Here is a 23,203-nt window from a genome sequence, read left to right on the forward strand (position 1 = left end):
AGTTATTTATCAGTGGGCAGGCTCCGGGTTTGATTGGTTGGCCAGTCCTGGCACTGGAGGGGCTCGAGGGAGTGGCGGGGAGGTAGCGAGGCGCTGCCGCGGGAGGATCGGGACGGAGCGGCGGCGTTGGTATTGACAGGAAGCCGATCTGCGAAGTCCTCTGGGTGAGGAGCCGGGGTTGGAGAAGGCGCGGGGGCTGCGTCCGAGCGCCGGCTGACAGCTGGAGTGGGACTGCCCTCCCCTTCCCTCATCAACGTGAGTGGGGTCAACGGTACGGCGGGGCTGGGAAACGTGTGCGACTGCCCGCTGGGGGCGGAGGCAGGGACAGCTGCCAGCGGTGGGCACCGAGATACGCAGCGGGGATGGTGGACGCTGGGGTGACGGGGCTCACGGTCACGGGCCGTCGGCACCCCCAGCACCCATCGCCCTTTCTCCCTGACCCCCGCGAGGGAGAGCCCACCCACCCCCACGAGGGTGCCCCTGCGTCCGACCCCCGTGGCTGGTGGTCCCCTTCCCCTCTGCCCAGTCACCAGTTTCCCTGCATTATCCCGTCCGCTCCTTTCCCGGACACCGGGAACACACCTGCTGAGGGAACTCAGTGAGTGAGACAGCGCCCACGTTTTCAGGCTGGAGTGTGGATCCATTGCTGCTGCTCTCTGACTGTTACATTCTCTGGAGATGTTCTTGATGGTGGGGAGAGTTTTCCATGTGATGCCTTGGGAAGTGTCCACTACCTTTTGGAGGGCTTTATAGCCTATAACCAGACTGTGATGTAGCAGGCCAGCACACTTTCTACCACACCTCTGTAGAAATTTGCCAGCGTTTCTGGCGTCACCAAATCTCTGCAATCTCTAAGGAAGTATAGGTACTGACTTGATATCTTCATGATGTCATTGGTGTGTTGGGTCCAGGAAAGATCCTGTTAAATAGTGAATGCCAAGAATTTAAACATTTAGGGTCAACTCCTTTGATCAAGACAGTGAGATTTTTTGGCATTCTGGTATTGAGCATCTGAGTGTAATGGCTGCACAACGGTAATTTGTACTGTTAGTCTGGAAGTGAATGTTTTTCCTGATTAACTTGGACTATCTTGCAGTGATTGTGGTGCTCTCAGCCCAATGATTTAGTTGCTATAGACTAGTTATTCAAGAGCTTGCAATTATGATGCCTGCTAGACTATTAGTTTAGTTTGAGAATTTGATGTTAAGTAGACTATTTCAATTGGCCAAAAGGGTATTCACACAAAGATGAATGATGGCTCTTGAAATTCAGGCTAAGATCTATGTTGTCATAGGCATTGTTGTCTGATTGGGGAAGAGTTGATGGATGTTATTTGTCTTGAGTGATGGACCCATCCTCTCTATCAAATTCAGTGAATGGATTGTTTGCTTGGAGTGAATGTAAGTTCCATATGCAAAATGCTGCTTGAGTAATAGTCACCATAAGTTGAGTTGTTTTCCATCAGTTCTGAACATTTACATCACTACCAATGGAATGTTTTAGGAGGCAAGGTGCAGCATTATGATGAGAAAGATTCCAAAATGTTCCAGAGCAATATCATATCATGATGGACTTTGGTGAGCTCAATCAGGATTTATTTTTGAGATAGTGTATATAGAAATGTTTTTGGGATATAAATTTGGAAAGGTTTGTTAGAGTAGGTCACATACAAACACTTTAAAACAGATCAAATTTAAAACACTGGACCTATGCTCTTTTCTTCTCTTTGGCTTGGCTTCGCGGACAAAGATTTATGGAAGGGCAATGTCCACGTCAGCTGCAGGCTCGTTTGTGGCTGACAAGTCCGATGTGGGACAGGCAGACACAGTTGCAAGGGAAAATTGGTTGGTTGGGTGTTGGATTTTTCCTCCTTTGTCTTTTGTCAGTGAGGTGTGCTCTGCGGTCTTCTTCAAAGGAGGTTGCTGCCTGCTGAACTGTGAGGCGCCAAGATGCACGGTTTGAGGCGATATCAGCCCACTGGCGGTGGTCAATGTAGCAGGCATCAAGAGATTTCTTTAGGCAGTCCTTGTACCTCTTCTTTGGTGCACCTCTGTCACGGTGGCCAGTGGAGAGCTCGCCATTGCCTCCACAGCTTTTGCAAGAGGTTTGAATAGTGCTCAAGTGATTTCACTAATGGATTGTTGTTTACAAAAGGCAACATATGAATGATGTTATTGGAGCCACATATTGTCTGGAAGAGGGTCATGTGGGTTTGCAAGCAGAGAGAGTCAAACAGACTTACTCTCTAAGAGAAATACAGAGATCTTTTGTACAGTGTTACAGCCAGTAACAGAAGCTGGGACTGGACAGGACAAGCTGTGAATCCTTTTGGGAAGACGGTCTGGTCAAAGCCCTTGTGTTTCATGCAAGAGGAGAGGACAGGGTGTCTAATGTTTCACTTGGAATAAGCTGACCTGAAAGAAAGAGGTTATAATCTGGAGAACCTTGATGGGGAAAATTTCTTTGGCAAGACACTGAATTGGCTGGGTGTCCAACGTACAACAAATTTCTCTGAAAACCGACAAGAATCTTCCTGAGTGGTAACCATTTACTTTTCAAGCACCAAAACCTGGTGAACTTTATCAATGTTAAATTCTGTGCACAGTATAAGAATTGCTTGCAAACAGTGAACTTAGAGTAATGAAAAGTGAGATTAAACTGTGAACTAAAGAACTTTTCTGAACTTACACACACATTACCTACACATGGGCTTAGAATTAGAAGGGGGGTAAGTTAGGTTAGTTAAGTTAAGTTAAAGATGATGGAATCAAATGCTTTAATGATGTACATCTCTGCATTCTCTCATAAGTACACACATACTTGAATAAGCTAGGGTTACATTTCAATATTTAGACCTGCCTTTTGAATCATTTTGCTTCTGAAATATCTTTTGTATTTCAATTTTGCTTTTGTATGGTTTGATCAGTTGTTAAGTACTCCCTTGCAGTACTGACATTAACTTGGCAATTGTGTAGTGACTGTAATCTCCTCTACAAAAGGCCTCAAAAGGAAAAACAAATCTCTTTTGGTGAATTTAGACTCATGGTTTAAATTCTGACAAATTCTAATAATGCTTTGATATTCATTTTTGCTTTGTTAAATTATTTGAAGAAATACTGAAACATTTTATTCTTATCTTCTAGATCTGATTTTGTTTTCAAATGATGAATGATTAGAAAGGAAGAATTTTGAGCAGAAGATGGTGGAAAAATGAACAAACATTAATAACCAATAATAAATTGATTTCTATGACAATCAAATTATTGTTTAAAACTTATTGCGAGAGATGACCTTGGGTTGATTGTTCATTTTATTTGGTGTTTTAAAAAAAAACTGCGGATGAAGATGGTGAGAATTACAGAAATTATTGATCTGATTTGGATGGACAAATGATGGCTACTGGAACAGAACTATCACCAAACTTCTATCAAGTAGGAACCCAGAATCTGACTGGAACAGTTAATATGGTATGGGATATCAAGTGTTTCATAATCTTTTTTGCATTGTTGTTGTGCACCAATTTATCCAGTAGAATTGTAAGCAGACTAAGATTTGACAGCCATCAGGGCCAGTGTCATGGTGGAAGAGCAAGTGTTGTTGCTTTGGAACTGCAGGAATCCATTCACCTTGTGATCGTGTGGATTTCCAGCTGATGTTCCAGTGTCCTTCGAAATTGTAAAGATGTGCTAATGTTATAATTGACGTGTATCTTACTGCTTGGTATAGTTTAATGGCAAAATAAATCCAAGGCAAATCTGAGAGGAATAAGTTGCATTCGTACAAGAATGGGATGAAGGATTGCTCACCATGGGTCAAATTGGGATAGGCTCTTGTATGATTACGATGAAAATCAGGATTGATACTCAAAGACAATTTAAAAAAGTAGATTTTTAAAAGAGGGAATGGAAGCAAAAAGGCAAAGAATTCAAAAGAGATCTCAATGGTTGAGACCGAGGTTGCTGAAATGGGAGAAAGATTTGGTGGGTTTAGAGGTGGAAAAGGTTACAGAGATAGTGTGGAATTCAAATTTAGTTGGAAACCAAAGAGAAAGTTAGTATAACTAATAATCAGAAACCAATTGGATTGCTGAGAGACTCCCATTTGGTTCACTAAATGGCCACTCAGCATCCCTTCAGTAATTAAAGATTTTAGTGTATTTTGCGCACATGATGATAAATTGAATATTACTAAATTTCAGGGGAGGAAAGCTGTACTTAACCTGGTCTGGTCTGCATGCGATTCTAGAGCTACAGAATTATGGTTGACAAATATTTTTTGAAATGGACCAACAAACCACACTGTTCAGAGGCAATTAGGGATGTGCAATACATTCTTGCTGGTGATACTGCTGACACGCTGAAAAACAATTAAAAAAAAAAAAACACCTGGGTGAACAGGTTTGATACAAGATTGAATCAACATTTTAGACAATAGACAATAGGAACTGGAGTAGGCCCTTCGGCCCATCGAGCAAGCACCGCTATTTTACAGATCGTGGCTGATCATTACTATCAGTACCCCTTTCCAGCCTTATCCCCATAACCCTTAACTCCTTTGCCCACAAGAGTCTTATCTAACTCCCTTTTGAACATAATAAGCGAATCTGCCTCTACCACCCTCTGTGGCAGAGCATTCCACAGATTCACACTTCTCTGGGTAAAAAAATGTTTTCTCATCTCCATCCTAAAGGGCCTACCCTGTATTCTTAAACTATGCCCTCTAGTCCTCGTCTCCCCCATCATTGGGAACAAGTAATCAGACTTCACCTTGTCTATCCCCCTGATGATTTTGTATACCTCAATCATGTCCCCCCTCACCCTTCTAAACTCCATCGGATACAAAGTCCAGTTTTTCTAGCCTTTCAGCATATGTCAACCCCGCCATCCCTGGAACTAACCTTGTAAAACTGCGCTGCACACCCTCTATAGCTAGTATGTCCTTCCTCAAAATTGGAGACCAGTTTTGTGCCTGACTTGGTCAAGTAGGGAGGAGAGTGAAAGAAACCTCTTTGAGACTGTTGAAAACAGCAAAATATAGGAGCAAATATACAGATGAAAGTTTTTGTAACAAATGTACAATGTTTTATAGGCTGTTTTAATGATGGAGTGTATATATGATGGACATCTTAGTACCATGTCAAATTTCATTGTCAAATAATATCCAGGGAGTTAACTTTGGGGTTATTGGCTTCAGATTAAAAGCATATTCCTTTGAAAATTTCTGCTCATCAGCTTTAGAAGACAACTAGCCCTGTGACAAGTTGAAGACAGTATAGTCATCCAGTCAGGTTATTGAGAGAAAGCGTTATGTAATCAATATGTATGGGAACAGCTGTCTTTTCAAATATTATCACTTTGGGTAGCATGTAGATGAGAAATAAGTTCTTTGAAGATTGATGAATGATTTTAAAAATGCAGTTCAATCAACAGTAAAAGATGGAAATTTAACTTCACTGCTAGGCAATACTAGGAAGTTTATAGCTAATAGAGTATTATAAATGCTGGGCTTCTATGCTAATGTGAAATATTTGAAATTTTTAAAACCACCAGAGTGTTATAGAAATGAACTTTTTTTTAGTTTCCATTATCATACAACATCCATGTTTTAATACCTTGCTTACTATTACATGTTTGAGGTATCCATTTAATGTAGTTTAATTGTTGACAGTGAATATTTTAGCAAAGGGTAAAATTTTAAACTGAAAATTAAATTTGCTGTTTTGAATATATTTCAGTAGACTGAGAATTTTTGTGAATTGCTGTGGAATTCACAAAGCATCTCTTAGTTTGACACTACCAAGCATCTGTCAGCTTGCCTATTGTATTTATTTTGTGGAAGAATTTTGCACATGGCCCAATGTTTTGAAGACTTTTCTGTTGACCTTTTAGACTGTTGAATTAAATTAAAGAAGTACAGCTTTGATTAGTGGCAATTAGTGAAATCTTGCTTAGTTAATATAGTTTTTTTTAGCACGGTCAGATCGTTTTTGGAACTGGTTTTTTCCATTTCTTTTAGTGATTTTTTTTCCTCTCTTACCTTAACTGAGGCAATTGTAGTGCATTTTCTTGTTCTCTTTAGACAGTCCCACCTAGTTCTGTGGCTGCTGAAGAATTCTGCAGAATTAAAATTTATTGTCATGAACAAATCACGAAATTTGATGTTTTAATGTAAACAATCATATTTAATTATAATCACCTTACAATTATAATATATTTAAAAAATAGCGCACGAAAAGTGAGGCAGTGTCTTTGGTTCATTGATTATTCAAGAATCTGATGGGAGAGGGGAAGAAGCTGTCCTTGTGCAGCTGAGTGATCGTCTTTAGGCTCCTGTACCTTTTTCACAAAGGTAGCAGTGTGAAGAGGACATAGCCTGGGTGGTGATGGTGCTTTTTTTAAGACACAGTCTCATCTAGATGTTCTTGATAGAATGAAGTATGGTGCAGAGTTTAAAAACTCTTCGGAACTTTTTCTTGTCCTGAGAGTTGGCATCTCCATACCAGACAGTCATGCAACCAACCAGAATGCTCTCTATTGTACACCTGTAGAAGTTTTCAAGTGTCTTTGGTGTCATATCGAATCTCCTCAAATACTTCACAAAGTTTAATTGCTGGTGAGTCTTCTTCATGATAACAAGGATGCTCCTGGACTGATCCTCGGAGATGTTGAAATCTAGGAATTTGAAGTTGTTGACCCTCTCCACTACTGAGCCCTCGATGAGGACTGGTTTGTGTTCTCCTGATTTGATCCTGACATCCACAATCATCTCCTAGTTTTGCTAACGTTAGCACAAGGTTATTGGTGTGGCACCACTCAAAGAGCTGATCTATCTCCCTCCTGTATGCTTCTTCACTGCCATTTGTAATTCTGCTGACATGAGATTATGCAGACTGGCACAAACGGTGTAATTGAGTAGCTTGAGATATTGGGTCCTTTGGTGGTTTGTAAATGGTCTGTGAATATTCCTATTTTTTAGCGTTTATGTGTAGATTTCTGTCCTAGATATTGCTTCTCCATTTTAGTTTATTGTGGGCCAAGAATTCCCATAAGTAAGGATGTGGCTTATTTTCTGGAAGAGTTTGAAAATATCTTTGAGGTGTTTTCTGTCCTTTTGGAAATCTTTTAAGGCTCTCATGTTGGGGATGTGGAAAATGTGCCCCATATATTTGAGCTAGATGAGATGAACATCTGAGGAACTATTTATTTGACACTTCTATTTAAACATCTCCAATACATGGGGAATATTATAAAAAGGAGGAAATGTATTAATACATTTTGTTGAATTTTAAAAATATATATGCATTCACATGAGGCTGCTTAACAATGTGAGAGCCCATGGAATTGCAGAACCATTGGTTGATCGGCAGGAATCAGTGGGAATAAAAAGATCATATTCTGAATGACTACAAGTGGTGTTCTTGAGGGGTCAGTGTTGGGGCCACTTCTTTTCATGTTGTATGTTAATTATCTGGAATGAGGAATAACTGTCTTTGTGGCTGAGTTTGCAGATGATACAAAGATGGTTGGAGGGTCAGGTAGCGATGAGGAAATGGAAAGGCCACAGAGAGATAGATTAGCAAAATGAGCAAAGAAGTGCTAAATGAAACACATGTTTGTAAGTGTATGCTCATGCACTTTGATAGAAGGAATAAAAGGGCAAAACTATTATTTCGATGGGGAGAAAATTCAAAATTTAGAGGTGCAAAGAGCCTCGGGGATCCTTGGGCAGGATACCCTAAAGGTTAACCTCCAACTTGAGTCTGTGTTGAAGGCAGATACAATGTTGACATTCATACCTAGAGGAATAGGATACAAAAGCAAGGATGTGATGTTGAGGCCTCACTTGGAGTATGTGGTACAGTTTAGGGCTCCTTATTCAAGAAGGATGTATTAGCATTGTAGAGGGTTCAGAGAAGATTCACAAGAATAATATTGTAATGAAAGGATTAGCATGAGGAATGTTAGACTGCTCTTGGATTGTACTCCTCAGCATTCAGAAAATTAATGGGGACCTCATCGATGCATTTTGAATGTTGAAAGGCTTGGAGAGTAGATATAATAAAGTTGTTTCTCATGGTAGGGGAGTGGAAGACAAGAGGTTCAAATGAACTGAAGGGCACCCATATAAAACAGATGCAGAGGAATTTCTTTAGCCAGAGAGTGGTGATATTTTCTACCATGGGTGGCTGTGGAGGCCACATTATTGATTTACGCCAGATATTGATTGGTATCAAAGATTATGGGGAGAAAGCAGTGGAGTGGGGCTAAGTGGGAGAATAGATCAGCTCATGAATGGAATAGTGCAGAAGATTTGATGGACCAAATTGTCTCCTTTTTCTTTATCTTAAGGTCTAATTCTGTAAAAGCAGAGAATTATTTATATTTGAACTAGTGGTTGGATAAAGCTCTTGTTTCTCTTTAATCATCCTATCAGTATTGTTGCACTCCAATTAATGAGCATGAATGTCCAGGTAAACTTTAACTCAACAGCATTATTTTTTTTTTTGTGTGGTCTATCATTTATTTCTCAATTGTTCAAATTACCATCTATTTTTTTAAATTTTTTTATTTTTCACACCATAAATCACATTAGCCATGATATACACTATTTCTTTTTCACACATATACAGTGAGTTTTTCTTCCCCCCCCCCCCTTTCCTCCCAAACCACCCCCCAACCCCCCCTCTCATCCATTTTAGGTATACAATCTAGGTTGCATTAAGCCAGTCAGACAATGTTGTCATTCAACAAAATTACACCAGAAATTCTACTGAGTCCATTCTTTTCTTTCCTTCTCCTTCCATCAACTTAGGTAATGTTTGTCCCCGGTAGGTTTTCGCTATTGTATTTAATGTAAGGCTCCTATACTTGTTCGAATATTTCAATATTATTTCTTAACCAATATGTTATTTTTTCTAATGGAATACATTTATTCATTTAAATTTGGTAGTTTCTTCCTTTTAATTTGGTTATGTATTCCATTAATATTTAAAGTCATATAGTTCAGCGTAGCCCTTTTATATTTTGTTTATCTTCTCTTTCCGTTTTTCCATCATTACCTTTCCTCCTTTTCCATTTCTGTTTTCTTATTTTCAACTCTTTATAAGACAACATTCCTACAAGATCCAACATTTTCCTTATTCTCCTATTTCTATCTTATTTATCCCCAATCTCCCCTTCACCTCCTGAGTTGTCCTTTAACCCTTGTCGGACAACCACATCTCCCCTCTCCATTTGGATTTGCGAATCCACTCGCAAGCATCAACTGATTTTGCAGTGACCGCTATTTCCCCCCACCCCGCCTCCCCCAGAAAAGATTTCACTTTTCATATGTCACAAAGGTCACTCTTTTAATTCCGTCCTTATTCTCTCTATTCCATTACCTTCCCTTATTAATTCTTGTCTATACTATCTATATTTTCCTCTAAGTACAGATACATTCATGTATGCTCATTGTCTCTTTTCACTCTTATACCTCTTTACCCGCATACATATCAATCGTGATCATTTTTACTCTCATTACCCGTCTTCATCCCTCAGTCTATTTTTGTCTTTACCCACATACATATCAATCGTGATCATTTTAACTCTCATTTCCCGTCTTCCTCCCTCAGTCTATTTTTGTAATTGTTCTGCAAATTTTCGTGCTTCTTCTGGATCCGAGAACAGTCTGTTTTGTTGTCCTGGAATAAATATTTTCAATACCGCTGGATGCTTTAGTATAAATTTATACCCTTTCTTCCATAAAATCGCCTTTGCTGTATTGAACTCTTTTCTCTTCTTTAGGAGTTCAAAACTTATATCTGGATAAATGAAGATTTTTTGCCCTTTATACTCCAGTGGTTTGTTGCCCTCTCTTACTTTTTCCATTGTCTTCTCCAGTACCTTTTCTCTTGTAGTATATCTTAGGAATTTTACTACAATAGATCTTGGTTTTTGTTGTGGTTGTGGTTTAGAGGCCAATACTCTATGTGCCCTTTCTATTTCCAATTCTTGCTGTAGTTCTGGACATCCTAGGGTCTTAGGGATCCACTCTTTTATAAACTCCCTCATATTCTTGCCTTCTTCATCTTCCTTAAGGCCCACTATCTTTATGTTATTTCTTTTGTTATGGTTTTCCATTGTATCTATTTTTTGAGCTAGTAGTTCTTGTGTCTCTTTAGTTTTTTTATTAGATTTCTCCAATTTCTTTTTTAAGTCTTCTACCTCCATTTCTGCTGCTACTGCCCGCTCTTCCATCTTGTCCATTTTCTTTCCCATTTCTGTTAAGGTCATCTCCATTTTATTTATTTTCTCTTCTGTGTTGTTTATTCTTTTTCTTAAATCCGTAAATTCCTGTGTTTGCCATTCTTTAAATGACTCCATGTATCCTTTAATAAGAGCAAGTATATCCTTTACCTTGCCTTTCTTTTCTTCTTCTATTTCACCATACTCTTCCTCTTCTTCTTCCTCTGGGTTGGCCATCTGTTGTTTCTTTGTTGCCCTTTCCTCCTCTTCTTTCTTGTTTCTATTGTCTTCTGTGGTCTCTTCTTGCTGCAGGTGTTCTGCAGCTGTCGTTGCCGGCTGTGGAGATTGACTCTCCAGCTGGTCCCCCCTCCCGTCGGTGTGTTTTTTTTTCATTCGCATCGCGCATGCGCGAAGTTTCGCGCATGCGCGGTTGCGCATTTTTACTCGGCTCTGCGAGCCATTTTTGTAGTCCATTATTTACCGACCTGAGGGAGCGGGTTTCTCTCTCCGCAGCGGGCCTCTTCGGACAGGTAAGGCCTTCACCTTTTTCCTCCTTTGTCTTCTCTTCCTCTCTTCTTACCGTTGCTTTCGACTTTTCTTTTTTTGTTGCCATCTTCTTTCCACCTTTATACTCACTTTTCTGTAACTTTTATTTCTGTGCCTTTGTGTTTTCTCTTGTTTTTCCCGACTTTTCTGGAGAGGGCTGGAGTTCACCGTCCGGCCACTACTCCATCACGTCAACTCAACAGCATTATTAAGGGAAGACCTAAAAGGAATTTACAAATGATTGGCAGATGTTTAAATATAAATATCAAGCTGAAAGACACCGATTAAGTTGGAGGAGCATTTTATTCTGTCATTCTACCCATAAAAATTAAATATATCTCTTATTTAAATATTTATTTTAATACTTTCTACACTGTTTTCACAATTTTGACAACAGAGCAAATAAATTCCACAATATGGAGCAGTCCAGTCAGTTAATGACTCAACCATGATCTCAATTAAGAAGCAATTTGGACTGAAAAAATTTTGATTGTACAAGAGTGTGAGAAGAGTTTCCTCCAAACTGAAAACATTTTTATTCCAAGTTAATCTTGGCTTTGGCAAAAACATATTATTCCATTCGAATGTTGACTTATTCACTAATATGGAATACATCTATATGTAAATTGTAAGATATTTCCACTTTACTAGTACTGAAGGGATACAGAAATTGAGTGTAGACCTTTCCATTAAATTCCCATGTTTATTGACTGAATCTTATGAATCTTTGTTAAAATAATAATTGGCTTTCTGACTACTCAATAAGAATATTTCAACCTGAAAGAGTTAGTAATTTTGTCTGCTATTCAAAGACTCAGAATGAAATGAGTAGACTTCTTCCCATGTAACAAAACAGAAATTAAATCTGCATTGTCTGAAAAGATATCTGGAGCATTGACTCTCACACAGTAGTCTTGACACATTTAAATAATAGAAATTAGGATGCTGTTATAGACCACAACATGCTTTGAAACTGAAAGAATTGCATCCAATGTAAGAATTAAAATGAGTATTTGGGTTCCGAGTAGCAGATTTTTTTGTAGTATCATTTAATATCTCATTCCAACTTTAAGACAAGTCAATTAGGGCAATGATTTTCTTGTTAAACATAAGTGGAAATTTAAATGAGAATTCCAGCTTGAAACATTAAAATGATGTTTAAAAAGTTACACCATGATAAGGTGACCATGTGGCGGAGCACTCTCTTACGGCGAATCGGCCCCATGTGTAATGCCACATGGTGGGGCAGCCATGGGAAAATGGCACCATCAGGGTTTCGCCCTGCCTCAAGTCTCCTGCTCATTGCACGCCTGGGCAGCGGTTGTGATATCACCACGCACACAGTGTCTGAGTTCAAGCTTCCCTTAAAGGGCTCTGCGCTGAACTTGAATAAAATGGTAGTTAATGACATTCAGCGTGGTGGCTGTGTCTTTCTTGGCTGTGGCCAGCTCCATGTTGGCAACCCCGACGAGCCCAGATGCTTCTCTGGTCTCAAAAACATGGATCTGGCTGAGATCAATGCCTTTGCCCATCAAACTGCCTCCCTTCTGGACCCATCGCCCACATACATGGTTCAGGCAGGCAGAGGTTCAGTTTCAACTGAGGAACATTTCAGCAGACCCCATGATGTTCTATCACGTCATGAGCGTGCTGGACGAAGAAACAGCAGCCAGCCAGGATGGATAAATATCCTGCCCTCAAGAATCTGCTCCTTGGCACTTTTAGGCTCTCCCCTCAGCAGTGCACCTCCAGGCTCCTGCACCTCGACGGGCTTGGGGACCGCCCACCATTGGCCCTAATGGATGAGATGCTGGTGCTGGCAGAGGATCGCAAACCTATTTTGTCAAATCTTCACTGAGCAGATGACCGAGGACAACCAGCTACTCCTAGCGGATGAGCACTTCATGGATCCATGCTGAGTCACACAGACACCCTCTGGTGCACCAAGAGGGAGAATAAAGCAGCCCTCAGTCAGGTTACACGACCAGGCACAAGCTGGAAGAGCACCATTCCTTCAGTTGCTTTTACCATCAGCGCTGGGGAGCGAGTTCATAAGTGCCAATGACCAGATGACTACCAGGGGAAATGACCTGGCCAGCCTGGACATAGGAGTGGAGCTGGGCGTCCTGCCCTCCACCGCTCGAGACATGCACCCAATCTCATGGTCCCACCCTGCAGGCTGCCATCGGTTCTGCCATCAAGACCTTTGGTACCCACAGGGCGCAGATCCAGATCGGGAAAGAAAAATTCCGCTGGAAGTTTGTGTTAGCCTTAGTGGGTACTGCGTTGTTGGGGGCACATGGCCTATTAGTCGACATGAAGTCACCTGCAAGCCCAAGAACACCGCCATTGCCATTTCCAGGGACAAGTATTTGAGCATACTCCATGAATTCCCTGCCATCCTACAACTACGATTCAGCACCACCTTACCCCAGTACGGGGTATACCACCAAATCTCCACAGAGGGCCCTCACTGCATGCCAAGCCCAGATGACTTCTGCCCGAGAAACTGCAGCTAGCAAAGGAAGAGTTTTCCTGACTGCAGGAGTTGGGGATTGTCCGTTGCTTGGACAGTGCCTAGGCATCCTCCCTCCATATGGTCCCCAAATCCTCTGGGGGCTGGACACCCTGTGGGGATAACCAGCGTTTGAACAACACGACCACACCGGACAGGTACCCGGTTCCCCACATTCAAGACTCTCAGCAAGTCTTCTCCAAGGTCAATCTGGTGCAGGGCTATCATAAGATCCCAGTCCACCCTGAGGACATCAGCAAGATGGCAATCATCACCCCCTTTGGCCTCTATGAATTCCTGTGTATGCCTTTCGGGCTCAAGAATGCAGTCCAAACTTTTCAGTGCCTCATGGACGCAGTGTATAGGGACTTGGACTTTGAGTTTATTTATCTGGACAATATCCTTATCGCCAGTCGCAACTGTGAAGAACATAAACCCCACTTCTGTACCCTGTTTGCCCGACTGGCGGAGTTCGGTCTCATGATCAATGTGGCCAAGTGCCAGTTCAGCAATCAGATGTTACAGTTCATGGAACTCACCATCTCAACAGCAGGGGCTTCCCCGGCACCAGAAAAGGTCGTGGTCAACCAGCGGTTCCCCAAGCTAATCATCCTCAAGGGCCTGCAGGAGTTCATAGGGTTGTGAATTTTTATCATTGGTTCATCCCTGGTGCTGCCCACATCGTGCAACTGATTTTCATGTTGATTGCTGCTAAGGAGAATGCCCTAGCCTGGTTGGAGGAGGCAGAGACCGCTTTTACTGCAACAAAGGAGGCCCGCGCCAAGGCAACTCTATTGGTACACCCACGCTCGAGGCACAAATGTAACTCTCGGTGGATGCCTCAGCCACGGCAATAGGGAGTATACTCAAGCAGTGGATCAATGGCCGTGGCACCCACTGGTCTTCTTTAGTTAACAGCTGCATCCACTGGAGCTTAAATACAGTGCTTTCAACCGATAGCTCTTGGCACTGTACCTAGCCATCCAGTACTTTCGATACTTTCTGGAGTGCAGGCCCTTCACGGTGTTCACGGATCACAAGCCCCTCACACAGGCATTCATGATGGCCAAAGATCTATGATCGGCTTGTCAGCAATGCCACCTTTCCTACGTGTTGGAGTTCACCACCGACATTTGGCACAGGGCAGGGAAAGACAACATCATGGCAGATGCGCTCTCTCATCCGGTGATCAACGCTCTCACCCCTGGTCTTGATTACATACAATTTGCACAAGCCCAGAAGCAGGACACAGAGACACAGGATTTCTAGATCGCCATCTCTGGCCTTGATCTCCAGGACATTCATCTGCCCAACACCCTGGACATGCTGCTCTGCGATGTCTCCACCGGCTCACAGTGGATGTTGAGGGTTTTTAACTCTCAGCGAAGACATCGGTGCGAATGGTGGCAGAACAGTTTGTGTGGTATGGGTTCAAAAAGGAGGTAGTTGAGATGGCAAGAAGCTGTACCAGAAGCCAGGCCTCTAAGGTCCATCGACATACTTAGGCCCCAAATCTGCAATTCGACCCGGCAGTGTCGAGATTTCAGCACATCCATGTTGATATCGTAGCGCCCCTGCCAGTGTCCAGAGAGGCGCGCCACCTTCTCACAATAGTCTATCGTACCACAAGGTAGACTATTTCCATCAAAGAGGCTTTCACGGAGACGTATGCCAGGAACTTAATCAGCTATTGGATCGCCAGGTTCGGGGTTCCGGCGCTCATCGCCAGTGACAGAGGTGCCCAATTCACCTCCGTGCCCTGGGCTCAGCTGGAGAACCTCTTGTGAGGGTAGTGGGGGGGGGGGGTTAAACTCTACCACACCATAGCCTATTATCCGCAAGCAAATGGTTTGGTTGAGAGATTTCATCGTCATCTGCCCTCATGGCTCACCTCTCCAGCACAGGCTAGGCAGACGGACTGCTCTGGGTCCTCCTTAGCATCAGTACAACACCCAAGGAGGACCTACAGGCATCTTTTGTGGAACTGGTATACAGTGCGCTGCTCTCATTGCCTGGGGAATTCTTTGGCTCAGAGCCCAAAGACATGTCTGAGCACGTGAACCTGTTGGTGGATCTCTGTAAGAAGCTCTCTTCGCTAGCCCCCTGCTTCCCTTGCATCATAGCACCTGGCCGTTACATCGTCCCAAAGAACTGTGGAATTTGTGTTTGTTTGGCGCGGCCCACATATGGCACCTTTGCAACACCTGTATGAGGTCTGTACAAGGTCCTCCAGCGATGAGGTCTGTACAAGGTCCTCCAGCGATTTGGCATGACTTTCAGTTTGGACATGGGAAAAAATGAATTTTTCACCATGGACCATTTGAAGGTGGCGCACTTGGACCTATCACTGCTGGTATAAAAGGCCATGCCCAAATGCCAGGTCACCCACCCAAGTGGCAGGTCGTGTAGCCGGTTCTGGGGGGTTGTGTGGTGGCACACTCTCTCATGGTGAACCAGCCCCGAATGTTACACCACATGGGGGGGAAGCCATGGGAAGATGGGGCTATCAGGATTTCTCCCTGCCTCGTCACCAGCCCAGCGCACGCCTAGAGCAGCGGATATGATGTCACTACGCATGTGGTGACTGAGATCACACTTTCCTTAAAGGGGCGTGCGCTGAATTTGAATAAAACAGTCATTAATGACAATCAACGAGGTGGCTGTTTCTTTCTTGGCTGTAGGTTAAAATTACAGATAAAGAAGGAAAAAGAGGGTGAAAGAAAAAAAATCCATTATAATTTTTGATGTTATGCCTCATATATTAAAAAAATCTGCTCTAAATCTAAATGATTTCATGTGATTAGCTCATAAACCTAGTTTAAGCTCAGTGGTTACAGAGGCTAATAATTTTTCTCCCAGAATGTAAGAATGAATGATTAAATGAGTTCTGAAGTTTGGTTTAAAATTTCTCAAAAGAGCTAGTTGCTATTATAGTCTGGGCAATATCTTGTTATGTTAGACTTTGTTAATTCTCAAACTTTACCTTCCAGTTTGGCATTTTTTTGTACGTTCCATTATCTTTTTCAGGTTGGGGTGGGCCTGAATGCGTCTTGCATCAGCAAGTTTAGATGTCTACAGTTAAGATGTTTTGCCATTGGCTTTGAAAGAGGTACTACAATTCTGCTGTCTTTTCTTCAAGATTTATTATAATAGCCTTAGCTGTAGCAAAAAAATGTATTATGTCATGCTGGAAATCAGAAGACTGCCTGAGAATACAGCAATGGTACATAGAAATGAATAAATGTATTCCATTGGAAAAAAAAATTTAAGAAATAACATCACAGTATTCAAACAAATTTGGGAACCGTACATTGAACACAACAGAGAAGTCCTACCGCGGACCTCTACCACCTAAAATGACAGAATGAGAGGAAGACGAAATGAACTGACCCAGTGTGTAAAAGTAGATGACACAATTTTCTTGTTTATTTTCATTTTGTGATGACATTGTTTAATGGGTTTAATGTATCATATATGTTGAATGTTGAGTGGGTGGGGAGGGGAGTGGGAAGGAGGGAGGGAAGGGAGGGGGGAAAAATGGGAGAAAAATTACACTATATATTCAAGAGGGAAAGGTTTATGTGTATTGTGGTCAATATGGTTCATAGTGTGAAAAATTTTAAAAAAAATTTAAAAAGCTGTCTCTGCAGAATATCTTCATGAATATTTAAGAAAAGGTTATCTTAATCAGCATTCCACTCTACAACAACTATGTGTATTGATGTTGATTTTATAGCCTCATTTCTGAAACTAAAAGTAGACGCTGCCACTGCTTGAAGGACTAATGTATCAGGATTTTTCAGCGATTAGATTGGAACTTTTGAGGCAAAAAAAAGATGCCTTTGTTATTTGAAATCTGCGATTTTCTTTTTTACTTTTAACAACAAAATATCACTAACACAAATAGTTACAAATATTTTGAGTAACAATTTCATTCACATTTCTTTTGATATGCATGCATTTATCATTTTCATTTTTTCAGTAGATCCGAATGGTTTTTAATGATTTCTAAAATTTGTGTAGTGACAGTGTTTATTACAGGACACATGATAAGATCTTGTGATATTTTTGTAAATGAAAAAAGTATGGCACAGTGGCAAGCAAAGTGTAAGGCATGGCCATGTTCTGATCAAGACATGGTCTTAGCACTGACTTCATGGCAGATTGGCAATTAAAGACTAATTTTTTATCATTTGCAAGATGGAAATGTGTTTTTGTACTTCAAACTTTGGAAATTTCTTAAATTAAGATTGTTGAATGCATTCTCAAAAATAATGCATGATGTCCCATGCAATTAAGTGTGTGCCTTTGATAATGAAGGGTGAAGGCTTATGAGTGTACTTCTGTTTTAGTTTTGTAAGTTCTAAAGTAGTGAGGTAATGTTGAAACTGCTCATTCTCTCATAAATGTGCTTGACATGTTGGTCTACTGGGTAGCCTTTGAGGTGATTTGTTCATATTTAGATATACAGCATAATAACAGGACCTTTTGGACCATGAGCCTGTGTCTCCCAATTACAGCCAATTTACCTACACCCGTGAAACGTTTCATTCCGTGGAAGGAAATCGGAGCCCCTGGAGAAAACCCATGTAGTCACAGGGAGAATGTACCAACTCCTTACAGACAGTGCAGGATTCAAACCCTGGTCCTGATCACTGGCTCTGTAATGACGCTAATCACTACACCACTCTGCTGCCCCATACCGCTGCTCATATAGGGCTTCTGTGTGTTCCTGATCTGAGGATGTGCCAAAGAAGTCATCTATGTCCTGCCTCAATGACTACTGCCCTGTCAAACTCACATCCATCGTCATGAAGTGCTTCAAGAGGCTCATCATGGGGCGCATCAAGTTCCTGCTACCCCTGTCTTTAGTCCTCCTGCAGTTCACATACATACCCAACCATTCTAAGGATGATGTAATTGCCACTGCCCTCCATCTAGCCCTCACCCACCTGGAAAACAAGAACATTCCATTGCTGTTTATTGATCAGCTTGATTGATCAGTTTATTGATTCAACACAATCATACCACAGTACCTGATCAGGAAGTTGAGCCTGTTGGGTCTATACACCTCCCTCTGATATTAGATTCTTGACTTCCTGACAGGGAGACCTCAGGCAGTCCGGATTGGTAACAGCATCAACAAGACTATCACATTGAGCACAGACGGCCCCCAGGGTTGTGTGCTAAGCCAACTGCTATTCACCCTGCTGACCCTGACTGTGCAGCTAAACACAGCTTGAAACACATCATCAAGTTTGCTGATGACACAACCGTGAGGGGGCATATCAGATAGAATGACGAGTCAGTGTACAGAGATGAGGTGCAGTCAATAATGCGCAGCCAACAACCTGTATCTGAATGTTAAAAAAAAAACTTAAGGGATGGTTGTCGACTTCAAGAGGGTCTGGACAGGCGGTGGGGGGGGAGACCACATTCCGCTGACAATTGACGGGTCCATTGTTGAGATCATCAAGAGTATTCTTGGAGTGCACTTAGCAGAGAACCTCACATGGTCCCTTAACACAAATGCCATAGCCAAGAAAGCAAAACTATGCCTCTACTTCCTGCATATGTTGAGGAAAATCCATCTCCCACCCACCATCTTCAGGATGTTTCAAGACAATCCTGTGCAATTGTATCACTGCCTGGTTTAGAAGCTATTCCACAAGACCCTGCAGAGGATAGTGAAATCATAGAAAAGATCATTCTCTTCCTACCATGAAGAACATTTACGACACTTCATGCAATGAAAGGCAATGAATATTGTGAAGGACTCCATGAACCCTTAAGTAAACTGATCTCCCTTCTGCCATCTGGTAGGAGGTACTGCAGCACGGGCCTTTACATCCAGATTGGAAAAGAGCTTTTTTCCCCAAGCCATCAGACTCCTGAACTCCCAGAAGTTTTGAGGGACTGTTACTGTGTAAGTCTTAATATTTTAATATGTTTAACTTCTATTCTAACTTGTATTTATATAAGTATGCTCTGTGGTCCTGCAGAAACACCATTTTGTCTTTACCGTGTGAGCATGGTATGAATGATAAATAAAAGTGACTTGGTTTGTTTTTAATATTATTGTGAATGCGTCTTCTCTACTTAGTGATTATGGATCAGAGGAGAGCTTGCATTTCTTTAAGGAGGCTGTGAGCATATACTTGAACCCTTTTCTCTGGGCATTTGTGAGTCACTTTCCATGAAAGAGCTTAGAATAATTTGGCGAATCTGATGTTAGACATGCCTGCCTAACGTGGCTGACTGAATCTAGGACTTCAATTGGAGAGATGTGGGCCTGCAATTTGCTTATCCTTCTGCTGAACTGAGTTTTATGCAGAGACCTTCTTGAAATGCTTGGTCTCAGACACATGACCTCAAGGTCTGAGGTATTGATCTTCAAAAACTCTCCTCAATTAACCAACAACTACACTGATATGTTAAATGTGATGGTGAATTTTATCATCAATTTCTAGATTTGACAAGAGGCTGAACCCAAGAAAGGGTTGTTGTCCACATTTTATAATGTTTCACTATGAACCTTTATAGTCAGAGGGAAGTGTGATGTAGCAGGGACCGGTTGCAATGGAAATCATAAATGCAACTATATAAATGTAATTGATATCTATGAGGTTGACAGCTACTCTGTTAATTTAGTCACTTCGGAGAATGTAGATCAGAGCCACTGGATGTAATGATTCCTTTGATACAGTTAGTTTTTGGAACTAACCATACTGTTTATGCAGATCATGTAGAACAATGGACATAAAATCTTGGATAGAAATGCAGCATAGAAAATCTCTAGTTCTAGGTTTATAGTTGTTCAGTACCTAATTGCAACTTAATTGGTTGTAGTAGAATGTTAGCCCTGACATTCTGAGCATGGTTATTAGTATAATTTCTCTCTAATTTTACATGATCCAGGAAAATGTGGTATCATTGTAGCAAGACTTAAAAGAATGTGAAAAAGTTGATGAATATTCTAAAAATGCCAGTGCATTTGATGTCAGTCTGCTGGTTTGAATATTTCAAAAAGTGTGCAACCTGCATACTTGTCTGGAGGGATTATCAGCAAGTGGAGATACTGTGATGGCAGAAAAATTTCCATAGGAGCTAAAGGGAATCATAAATAAATTTGGTTTCTTACCTTAATAAGTATTTAATATTGTTACAGAATTCTGTGTTGTGTATTGACCTATGTGTTGTGTGGTTTTATGTTAAAAAAAAATGACAGTTTACCTTGAGAGCCAAGGTGAAGGTGGACTGCTGAGAGTGAGAGAGTGGTAGATGGACTCAGCATGTGCAGAAGATGATCTAGAAATTTCTGGACTTGGAAGACAAACCACCACTAGGTGTGGCTGTGGAGTGGAAGGAGGCCCAAAATATGAGTAATTGTCTGGGAGGAAGTTTAGAATGTTGGCGTTTTAAAAGTGAGGAACATTCTGAAGGAACTCAGAAGGATCCCGACCAAGCCATTGTTCATCTCTCTGCAAGCAAAACAAGAGACCATTTTGAATTTTGTGTTCTCTCTCTCTCTCTCTCTCTCTCTCTCTCTCTCTCTCTCTCTCTCTCTCTCTCTCTCTCTCTCTCTCTCTCTCTCTCTCTCTTTCTCTCTCTCAAAGATCTTTTGGCTTCAGTTTACCAAACAAACTGAATTTTGTTTACGATCTTTACTTCGATTGAAATCAAAGTTTTGTGAGTTGTATGTGTTTTGTATTTGTATTGTGTCTAAGTGTTTTCTGTGGGCCAGTTGGAAATATAACTTAGACTATGATTACATATGTTATATTTAGGCTGGGGTACTTATTAGTAACCAGTGAACATTGTTATAGAAGGGATTTTGAATTAAAGTTTGAAGGTGAAATTTTGTTAATAAAATAATTCTTCATCTTTACCCCTATGCCTTCTTTGTGGTCGCTGGTTTGATCTTTTAACATAATTTGGGGCCATCGTCCGGGATAAACCAATTTGAAAGCTTTAGGGGTGATTGACCTGCTTAGTTATCAGTTGTCTGAGTTTGACTTAAGCTTCAGCTTGAAATTAAAAATAAATCTTTCTTTCTTTCGGCTTGGCTTCGCGGACAAAGATTTATGGAGGGGGTAAATGTCCACGTCAGCTGCAGGCTCGTTTGTGGCTGACAAGTCCGATGCAGGACAGGCAGACACGGTTGCAGCGGTTGCAGGGGAAAATTGGTTGGTTGGGGTTGGGTGTTGGGTTTTTCCTCCTTTGCCTTTTGTCAGTGAGGTGGGCTCTGCGGTCTTCCTCAAAGGAGGTTGCTGCCCGTCAAACTGTGAGGCGCCAAGATGCACGGTTTGAGGCATATCAGCCCACTGGCGGTGGTCAATGTGGCAGGCACCAAGAGATTTTTTTAGGCAGTCCTTGTACTTTTTCTTTGGTGCACCTCTGTCACGGTGGCCAGTGGAGACCTCGCCATATAACACGATCTTGGGAAGGCGATGGTCCTCCATTCTGGAGACGTGATCCACCCAGCACAGCTGGATCTTCAGCAGCGTAGACTCGATGCTGTCGACCTCTGCCATCTCAAGTATACGACGTTAGGGATGAAAGCGCTCCAGTGAATGTTGAGGATGGAGTGGAGACAACGCTGGTGGAAGCGTTCTAGGAGCCGTAGGTGATGCCGGTAGAGGACCCATGATTCGGAGCTGAACAGGAGTGTGGGTATGACAACGGCTCTGTATACGCTGATCTTTGTGAGGTTTTTCAGTTGGTTGTTTTTCCAGACTCTTTTGTGTAGCCTTCCAAAGGCGCTATTTGCCTTGGCGAGTCTGTTGTCTATCTCGTTGTCGATCCTTGCATCTGATGAAATGGTGCAGCCGAGATAGGTAAACTGGTTGACCGTTTTGAGTTTTGTGTGCCCGATGGAGATGTGGGGGGGCTGGTAGTCATGGTGGGGAGCTGGCTGATGGGGGACCTCAGTTTTCTTCAGACTGACTTCCAGGCCAAACATTTTGGCAGTTTCTGCAAAACAGGACTAAATCACCAGCAGAAAAACCAGCAACTATGAATAATGACCAGTTCATAGCGAATCCTTTACTTGTTAATTTAAAAATGGCTAAAAAGTCAGAACTGATGGTTATAATTGGCAAGTTAAAACTTCTTACAGTAACAACTGGTATGAAAAAAAGGAAATTGTCCTAAAGATTGTTAAGCACAATGTCGAAAGAGGGTATTTGAAGAAGCTGGATTAGAACAGTTTCCAAAGAAGAAATCTTCAGAAAAGTAAAATTGGATTTGAGAAAACTAGAGTTAGAGGGAAAAAGAGAGGGAGAAAGGAAGCAGTAAGTCAGACAGAAATGGAGGAGAGAGAGAAAAAGAACAGAAGCATGAGCTAGAACTAGCTAAATTAAAGCTGACCATCCATAACCCAAGGAGAGGGAGTAAACCAAAACCCATGTGCTGGTCAGGAGGAGAGGTTTCTGGTCAGTAGAGAAGTGAGGTTAATTCCTCCATATGAGGAAGCTGAAATAGACCAGTATTTTCAGCATTTTGAGAAAGTAGCTGTAAATTTAAAATGTCCACCAGACTAGTGGTCACACCTGCTATGAAGTATTCTTAAAGGGAAAGCCCAACAGGTGTACTCATGTCTCACTGTACAACAGCAGCTGATTATGAATTTGTAAAGCAGGCTATATTCCGATCTTATGAACTAGTTCCAGAGGCTTATAGACAAAAGTTCAGGTGTTTAAATAAAGCAGCAACCCAATCTTACCTGGATTTTGCCCATAGGAAGGTTGTGTGTTTTGATCAGTGGTGTTAGAAACAGAATTACCCTTAAAGAAATTGCTCGAGACAAAAATTGAGAACAAAGAACATTTATTATACAACAATGCAAAGTTGGGTGCTTCCCCTTACCCTGGGAATACACACATACATTGGGGCTCACCCAACTTTTATACAGTTT

The 23,203-nt window shown here is 41.6% G+C and overlaps 1 long non-coding RNA gene across 1 annotated transcript; it reads left to right on the forward strand.

Annotated features, from left to right (window-relative positions):
* Positions 1-26: 26 nt before the first annotated feature.
* On the forward strand, positions 27-3,260 carry LOC138750170 (uncharacterized). The gene is made up of 2 exons (XR_011349126.1): positions 27-255; positions 3,144-3,260. It is a non-coding gene; the product is annotated as an uncharacterized lncRNA (long non-coding RNA).
* Positions 3,261-23,203: the final 19,943 nt, after the last annotated feature.

Source organism: Narcine bancroftii (assembly GCF_036971445.1).
Source record: "Narcine bancroftii isolate sNarBan1 chromosome 12 unlocalized genomic scaffold, sNarBan1.hap1 SUPER_12_unloc_2, whole genome shotgun sequence".
Taxonomy (NCBI): domain Eukaryota; kingdom Metazoa; phylum Chordata; class Chondrichthyes; order Torpediniformes; family Narcinidae; genus Narcine; species Narcine bancroftii.